Below are 9280 nucleotides of genomic sequence, written 5' to 3'. Positions count from 1 at the left end.
TTCGAATTCTTGAGATGAAGTTCCAACGTAGTTGCTTTCTACATTATTTTTTTTTCTTTCAATGAAACATGTCTTTAACTGAAACATGTCAAAAAAATAATAATAATAATTAAAAAATCTAAACGTATAAAAGAATCAGGGCAGTTAGTTTTGAATTTGCTGTGTCCAAATGTTAGTTTGGCTACAAGGGACTTCACATGAGATTCAATTAAGCAAACAGTATACAAGATTTCTGGTCCTAATACATACTGACAGTATGTGACAGCAGGTAAGAGGCACATTTTGGCACTTCAGATTTGGCATTCTAATTTTTTTGCTTGTCCACTGGATTTTTAGATAATGAATATGTCAGGCACTTGTTGGGTCTGGACAGTACTGAGCATTTGTCTTTTATATTTGATGTTTTTAATGAAGAGTCGTTCAAGTGATTTGGCTAAATATTTGCGGTCGTCCCAGATGGAAGCAAACGAGACGGGTACGAAAGTGGCACTGTGTAAGCGTGTGCTGTTCACACATTGGACTTGGAACTGTCCTTGGATTGGCTGTGCTCTGCAGCCACCTCTGGAAGTGTGGGGGCGGAGCTTAGGACGGGGCTCCGGAAGGAAAAATGTTGGACAGGCAGCTGCACCTCTTCTAGCAAGTCATTGGGCTTCATCCTGTACAGGCAGCACAAAGACTGTCAATGAGACACTGACTACGACTTACTGCTGATGGCTGAAAAAGTCGATAGAATACTTCTACCAGGGTAAAGTTACCATAGGCGAGATCTTAAAGCATGTCACAAAAATAAGAATGCCTCCTTTGTTGTCATAGGTTTAAAGGCCAAGCACCACCTAATAGACCTCCCTAAAGAGTTCACATTATCTTAGATACTACAATAAATGCACATGTAAATTAAAACTAAAATAACATGTTCACTGAAGTAAATTGAAGGAAAAACCCCAAAAATGTCGCTCTGGAAATTCCAGAAAGTTGACGAGTGATGTCACTGGTTGTCATCAGACAGTGTGCTAACAGATATGAAGCTGCAATATGCACATTACCAGTAACCAGTGTAACTGGAACCAAGAAACTGATATATGCTGTTGCAGTAGTCATGCTTGAGACAGTGGACAAGATAGAGAAAACTGTAGTGGTGATAGAAACATCTAAAGGAAGCAATATGAGAAATTGCAAAAATACCAGGGACTGAAAGAAGAGAGAATGTGGAGGGTTAGCATCAAGGTTGTCCCAGTGGTGATAGGGGAACCTGGGGCAGTGACTCCTAAGCTCGAGGAGTAGCTTCAACAGATCTCAAGAATGACATTGTCAATCTCAGTCCACAAGAGTGCAAACCTGGGAGCAGCAAAGCTAAAACTTCCAGACCTCTGGTAGAAGGCCCGATTGCCGAGCATGAAAGGGCCACAGATGTGAGACAGATACACACATGCATACACACAAACACACACTCTCTCTTTGTCTTTCTCTACAAATATACTAGAGCTGAGGAAGTAAAATTTGTGTAGTGCATGTGCCTTATCTTCAGTCAAAGGCTAAAATAACCTCTCATCTGTTGGAATGAAAGAAGAAATTTAAGTTAATTTCAGAAAGCATTACTTTCTTTGTTGTCATGCTTAAAAACAAACCTTTGACAATAATTATATATATATGTGTGTGTGTGTGTGTGTGTGTGTGTGTGTGTGTGTGTGTGTGTGCGTGTGTGATTTGTTTTCCCACTGTACTTTACTGTATTATTTTTACTGTGCTAAGTGTATCAGAAATCAATTTCATTAATTTTTCACAGAAGCAGTATATATAGTAGCTATCTTAATCCACTGTTGTTTCGTTAGCAACATTGTAAAATCATATGAATTTAGCCATCGATATCTTTTATTTTTGTATTCTTCTTCATCAAAGGAATCAAACCCTCAGGCTCTAAAGCTCCGTTACCTTCGCCGCTATTTTCCAAAACTGCTGCAACTTCAGCAGCTGTAAACTTGTTTTACAACATTTTTGGAAATGTATCCGACGTGAAGGGAACGCCGTAATGATTTCATGATTGTTTATTGTTTAGTTTCACACAGATTGACACACAAATTCATCAATAACACACGTAGAAATGGATCAGCTCTGAGTGACAGACGAACAGACGAATCACACGGCGACTTACACACAGAGGTATTCTGCAGAGGTCAGTGAAAGGAACTGGGTTTTGGATTTCTCTGGCCATAACTGACACCAAAACAAAATTAAATACTGATTATGGACAACATACATAAAATGCCACAGTACACAGTATGATTTTGGTCCCACAGTAACTGCCTTTGGTCACTGTTGTTCAAAATATCATTGAAAATCAAAGCAGTGTATATTTGGCAACACTGTAAAGCATTTGAGTAGGACTTTGTGTAGACAGCTTCGAAATCTTGAGATGTACTTCCGACGTAGTTGCTCTCTACATTATTTTTTTTTCTTTCACTGAAACATGTCTTTAACTGAAACGTCAAAAAAAAATAATAATAAAAAAAACTAAACGTATGAAAGAATCAGGGCAGTTAGTGTTGAATTTGCTGTGTCCAAATGTTAGTTTGGCTACAAGGGACTTCACATGAGATTCAATTAGATGATACCACACACTTCAGGATATAGAAATTACTATATTTTGTAATATATTAATTATATTTCCTGATATTTTCCCAAATTAATCATTGTCATTTCTCTGTGTAACATGTCAAAGGCCTGCGCAGACTTTCCATTACATGTTTGAAGCTAAAACATTTTTAAATTACTTAACTACCACACCAATAAGTTACTTTGCATGCTCAGATAAGAATAGCATGTGCTCAGTTACCAAGCATCTTAAGCAAACAGTATACAAGATTTCTGGTGCTAATACATACTGACAGTATGTGACAGCAGGTAAGAGGCACATTTTGGCACTTCAGATTTGGCATTCTAATTTTTTTGCTTGTCCACTGGATTTTTAGATGATGAATATGTCAGGCACTTGTTGGGTCTGGACAGAACTGAGCATTTTTCTTTTATATTTGATGTTTTTCATGAAGAGTGGTTCAAGTGATTTGACATAATGCTAATTCAAGATATCTCTAAATACAGTTTGAGTAGACATAATGCTAATTCAAGACATCTCTAATTACAGTTTGAGTAGACATAATGCTAATTCAAGACATCTCTAATTATATTTTGACTAGTTATATTTTGACAATTATATTTTGATTTAAAAATTATTAAGTGGAGGAATTTAATAGTACATACTTATGTGAAAATAATTTGTATATATATTTTTTAATATGAGTGCCAAGAAAGGGCTACTTTGATCAGTCATTTTTATGTGTTTCATTGTTCTAGCTCAAGTTTAGCACGCTGTCCTTGACCATGCCCCTCTGTCCACAGGGTGGTGGTGTTGGAATGTGTTACAGACACACTGCTGTTTTTCAGCATGGTGCTGGTGGTCGGATTAGTGGGTGAGAAATACAGTGTGAAGTCATGTGTATGTTACCCATACTACACTTCATCACATTTAAAAGGTACAACACACTTTGAAAGGTAACTCTGGGGGTTTTCTACATTCCCTGTAAGGTCTGCTGGCTTTCTTCTTCTTCTCTGGGAGAATCAGGCTGCCAGATGACAATTTCCAGATTCAGCTGCTGCATTACTACTGGTTGCCCGTTATCGTATGTATTGCCTCCACTGTCGGATAACCTCAGAACAAACTCAAGTGCTGACACTTGCTTCTGTGTGAGATCAAAACATCAGCATATTCAGTACACTGTATAAATGGTTCTTTCTTTAGATATCAAAGGGTTTAATGACAGCAATTGTAAAGTCACTTTGTAAATAACCAGGATTTACACATTTATTCTGTAGAGCAGTGCCTGTTATAGTACTGACGGCCCAACGTGTATATCTACTACTGCTGTTTTTTTAGACGGTTATGGCGGGAGCTTACTTGATCGCTCAGGGCTTCTTCAGTGTGTACAGCATGTGTGTGGACAGCCTTTTTCTCTGCTTCTGTAAGCTACACACACACACACACACACACACACACACACACACACACACACACACACACATACACAAACACACACACACACACACACACAAAGACACACACACTCATTCCAGCAGTTCATGACACTGGGCACACACAGTTGAAAGCTTGCATGGTCCAGTCCCTTTACTGCAGAGAGAGTAGAATTAAAAAAAACATTATTAGCTCACACTTCAGTCTTAAGCTACTATATATTCCAATCAACAGGACTACATTGTTTTCACTTCCTCTGTAATGTTTTTGTCTCCTCTAGTGGAGGATCTGGAGCGTAATGAGGGCACCATGCTGAGACCATACTACATGTCCGGGTCTCTGTGGCGAATCCTCAATAAGTCCTAAAGAGCCTTAAAAAAAGACAGCTTTCGACCACATCCTTTTCCACACTTTTCATAAATAAACCAAACAAGCATTTATGTTAGTCTTTTTTTGTTTGTTACTGTAAAACTGCTCAGCATTCTGATCGCTACTGTAATGTTCAGAAGACAGCTGACGGGGCATCTTTCAGGACTGATTTGGTTTTGACCAAACAGCAGACACACACTGGATGTTCTGGCAAACATTGAGTAGGAGTAAGCTTGTGCCTAAATGTGGGGTATATGAGAAGTTTTAGTTCTTTGCCAACTCCTGATTATGCATAAAAGATCACATTCCATGGTATGCTATGATATTATTTTTTTTATTTCTGAGTATAATAGAGAGTATACGAACTAGTAAGAATGACTGAGCTAAATGCAAATGTTCTTACTTTATTAACTGAATACTATTTTATATATGAAATATGTGAACGTTTACAACATATAGAATACATTTATGATGTGATACAACAGTTCATAAAAAAACAATAAGAATATAAAATCCCAGAAATCTATTTTCCATTCTTTTTTCACACGTATGAAGGCATAAACTTATCCACATGGCCCGTTATGACCAATACATGCACTATTCTGAAAAGGCTTAGAGTAATTTTGATTTTCACACAATGCAATTTTTACAGAAGACAATGCCTTGAAAAAATGTCCAGTTCAAATGATTTATACAGACTGGTTCTCAGCACTAAAAATGTACAGTACATCATTCATTACTTTCACTTTAAACCAATATATTTCATTTCTGGTTGGATTTTCTCTCATAAGGATTAATACCAATCAATTAAGACAGGTTTTCAATTAAAGACAAAGGTATAGTTGCCAGTAATAACTGGAACTTTAGAAGGGATCTAGCTCATTTGTATCAGTGTAAAATATTTAACACAAATATTTAGGACAGCTGGTGGTGTGCATCTATTTGTTAACATATACACTAGTACATCCACTAAAGCCTACCATAATGATATCAACACCAAATGCAACAGAGCCATTTTGTTTCCAATGCTGAAAATGTTAAATGAGAGTAAAACCAACAGAAAAATAGTTTTTGGCCTAGGCCAAACAAACGAGACATTACAATGGCCAGCCCCCCTTTAAAAGATTCATAGTAGAAATGTAAATATATGTTTAATTTATTAATGTAACATAAAACAGCAATGAGAAAAATGCAAAAATACTATGGTGAAGGACATTGTGACAAAACACCTTGTGAATGCTAATATTACAATCCTGTTTGGACAAGTTTGATCCTCAGTCTCTACCAGTGGTTAATTGTATCTTCTTATAAAAAAAAAGGAACCTTGTGGTCTGTAATGGGTAGTCATTATATATATAAAACAATTACAATGCTGCAAAAAAAAAAAAAAAGAAATTGTCAGCAATATCAATGGCTATTTTATATGACAATAAGGTAGAAACTGAATTATAAGAACAAAGCCATATATTCATCTGTTTTGAAAGAATTAAAAATAGTTAATATCACTGTGGCTAGTTATACTGTGCACTAAGATATAGTTAGCTTCAGCTTGTGAATTGTATTTATAACTTGGATATGGATGTGAACTTTAATTTCCAGCATGTAACACAATTTTAAAATTTTACCCAGCATAAAGGTGTTTCCCCACTGATCAGTTCACCTAAAATGAACAGAATCCAAAATAGAGAGCCACTTTTAAGAACCTTCATGTAAATTTCAGATGTAAACAAGGAGTAGCACTAAATAACAAGAGCCGCTTGGTTGTTCCCTTGAACCACTGAAACTGAATTGGGGAATGCTAGGGCTCTGTTCCAGTGTGAAGACCTTTCCAGTGATACTTCATCAATATTTACAAGAAAAAATGTACTAAAATGTGCTACCTAACCAACTATTGTGCTTTTCTAGATTCTCAATTTACTATCTGGATAACACCAAACCTCATTTCAACATCTCTTCACCAGACTTACACACAGAGGTATTCTGCAGAGGTCAGTGAAAGGAACTGGGTTTTGGATTTCTCTGGCCATAACTGACACCAAAACAAAATTAAATACTGATTATGGACAACATACATAAAATGCCACAGTACACAGTATGATTTTGGTCCCACAGTAACTGCCTTTGGTCACTGTTGTTCAAAATATCATTGAAAATCAAAGCAGTGTATATCTGGCAACACTGTAAAGCATTTGAGTAGGACTTTGTGTAGACAGCTTCGAAATCTTGAGATGTACTTCCGACGTAGTTGCTCTCTACATTATTTTTTTTTCTTTCACTGAAACATGTCTTTAACTGAAACGTCAAAAAAAATATTAATAATAATAAAAAAAACTAAACGTATGAAAGAATCAGGTCAGTTAGTGTTGAATTTGCTGTGTCCAAATGTTAGTTTGGCTACAAGGGACTTCACATGAAATTCAATTAGATGATACCACACACTTCAGGATATAGAAATTACTATATTTTGTAATATATTAATTATATTTCCTGATATTTTCCCAAATTAATCATTGTCATTTCTCTGTGTAACATGTCAAAGGCCTGCGCAGACTTTCCATTACATGTTTGAAGCTAAAACATTTTTAAATTACTTAACTACCACACCAATAAGTTACTTTGCATGCTCAGATAAGAATAGCATGTGCTCAGTTACCAAGCATCTTAAGCAAACAGTATACAAGATTTCTGGTGCTAATACATACTGACAGTATGTGACAGCAGGTAAGAGGCACATTTTGGCACTTCAGATTTGGCATTCTAATTTTTTTGCTTGTCCACTGGATTTTTAGATAATGAATATGTCAGGCACTTGTTGGGTCTGGACAGAACTGAGCATTTTTCTTTTATATTTGATGTTTTTCATGAAGAGTGGTTCAAGTGATTTGACATAATGCTAATTCAAGATATCTCTAAATACAGTTTGAGTAGACATAATGCTAATTCAAGACATCTCTAATTACAGTTTGAGTAGACATAATGCTAATTCAAGATATTGTTAATTACAGTTTGAGTAGACATAATGCTAATTCAAGACATCTCTAATTAGTTTGAGTAGACATAATGCTAATTCAAGACATCTCTAATTATATTTTGACTAGTTATATTTTGACAATTATATTTTGATTTAAAAAATATTAAGTGGAGGAATTTAATAGTACATACTCATGTGAAAATAATTTGTATACATATTTTTTAATATGAGTGCCAAGAAAGGGCTACTTTGATCAGTCATTTTTATGTGTTTCATTGTTCTAGCTCAAGTTTAGCACGCTGTCTTTGACCATGCCCCTCTGTCCACAGGGTGGTGGTGTTGGAATGTGTTACAGACACACTGCTGTTTTTCAGCATGGTGCTGGTGGTCGGATTAGTGGGTGAGAAATACAGTGTGAAGTCATGTGTATGTTACCCATACTACACTTCATCACATTTAAAAGGTACAACACACTTTGAAAGGTAACTCTGGGGGTTTTCTACATTCCCTGTAAGGTCTGCTGGCTTTCTTCTTCTTCTCTGGGAGAATCATGCTGCCAGATGACAATTTCCAGATTCAGCTGCTGCATTACTACTGGTTGCCCGTTATCGTATGTATTGCCTCCACTGTCGGATAACCTCAGAACAAACTCAAGTGCTGACACTTGCTTCTGTGTGAGATCAAAACATCAGCATATTCAGTACACTGTATAAATGGTTCTTTCTTTAGATACCAAAGGGTTTAATGACAGCAATTGTAAAGTCACTTTGTAAATAACCAGGATTTACACATTTATTCTGTAGAGCAGTGCCTGTTATAGTACTGACGGCCCAACGTGTATATCTACTACTGCTGTTTTTTTAGACGGTTATGGCGGGAGCTTACTTGATCGCTCAGGGCTTCTTCAGTGTGTACAGCATGTGTGTGGACAGCCTTTTTCTCTGCTTCTGTAAGCTACACACACACACACACACACACACACACACACACACACACACACACACACACACACACACACATACACAAACACACACACACACAAACACACTCATTCCACCAGTTCATGACACTGGGCACACACAGTTGAAAGCTTGCATGGTCCAGTCCCTTTACTGCAGAGAGAGTAGAATTAAAAAAAACATTATTAGCTCACACTTCAGTCTTAAGCTACTATATATTCCAATCAACAGGACTACATTGTTTTCACTTCCTCTGTAATGTTTTTGTCTCCTCTAGTGGAGGATCTGGAGCGTAATGAGGGCACCATGCTGAGACCATACTACATGTCCGGGTCTCTGTGGCGAATCCTCAATAAGTCCTAAAGAGCCTTAAAAAAAGATAGCTTTCGACCACATCCTTTTCCACACTTTTCATAAATAAACCAAACAAGCATTTATGTTAGTCTTTTTTTGTTTGTTACTGTAAAACTGCTCAGCATTCTGATCGCTACTGTAATGTTCAGAAGACAGCTGACGGGGCCTCTTTCAGGACTGATTTGGTTTTGACCAAACAGCAGACACACACTGGATGTTCTGGCAAACACTGAGTAGGAGTAAGCTTGTGCCTAAATGTGGGGTATATGAGAAGTTTTAGTTCTTTGCCAACTCCTGATTATGCATAAAAGATCACATTCCATGGTATGCTATGATATTATTTTTTTATTTCTGAGTATAATAGAGAGTATACGAACTAGTAAGAATGACTGAGCTAAATGCAAATGTTCTTACTTTATTAACTGAATACTATTTTATATATGAAATATGTGAACGTTTACAACATATAGAATACATTTATGATGTGATACAACAGTTCATAAAAAAACAATAAGAATATAAAATCCCAGAAATCTATTTTCCATTCTTTTTTCACACGTATGAAGGCATAAACTTATCCACATGGCCCGTTATGACCAATAC

Source organism: Electrophorus electricus, chromosome 1 (genome assembly GCF_041902795.1).
Source record: "Electrophorus electricus isolate QZ-2024a chromosome 1, ASM4190279v1, whole genome shotgun sequence".
Classification (NCBI taxonomy): Eukaryota; Metazoa; Chordata; class Actinopteri; order Gymnotiformes; family Gymnotidae; genus Electrophorus; species Electrophorus electricus.
Note: the sequence above shows the minus strand (reverse complement) of the source record.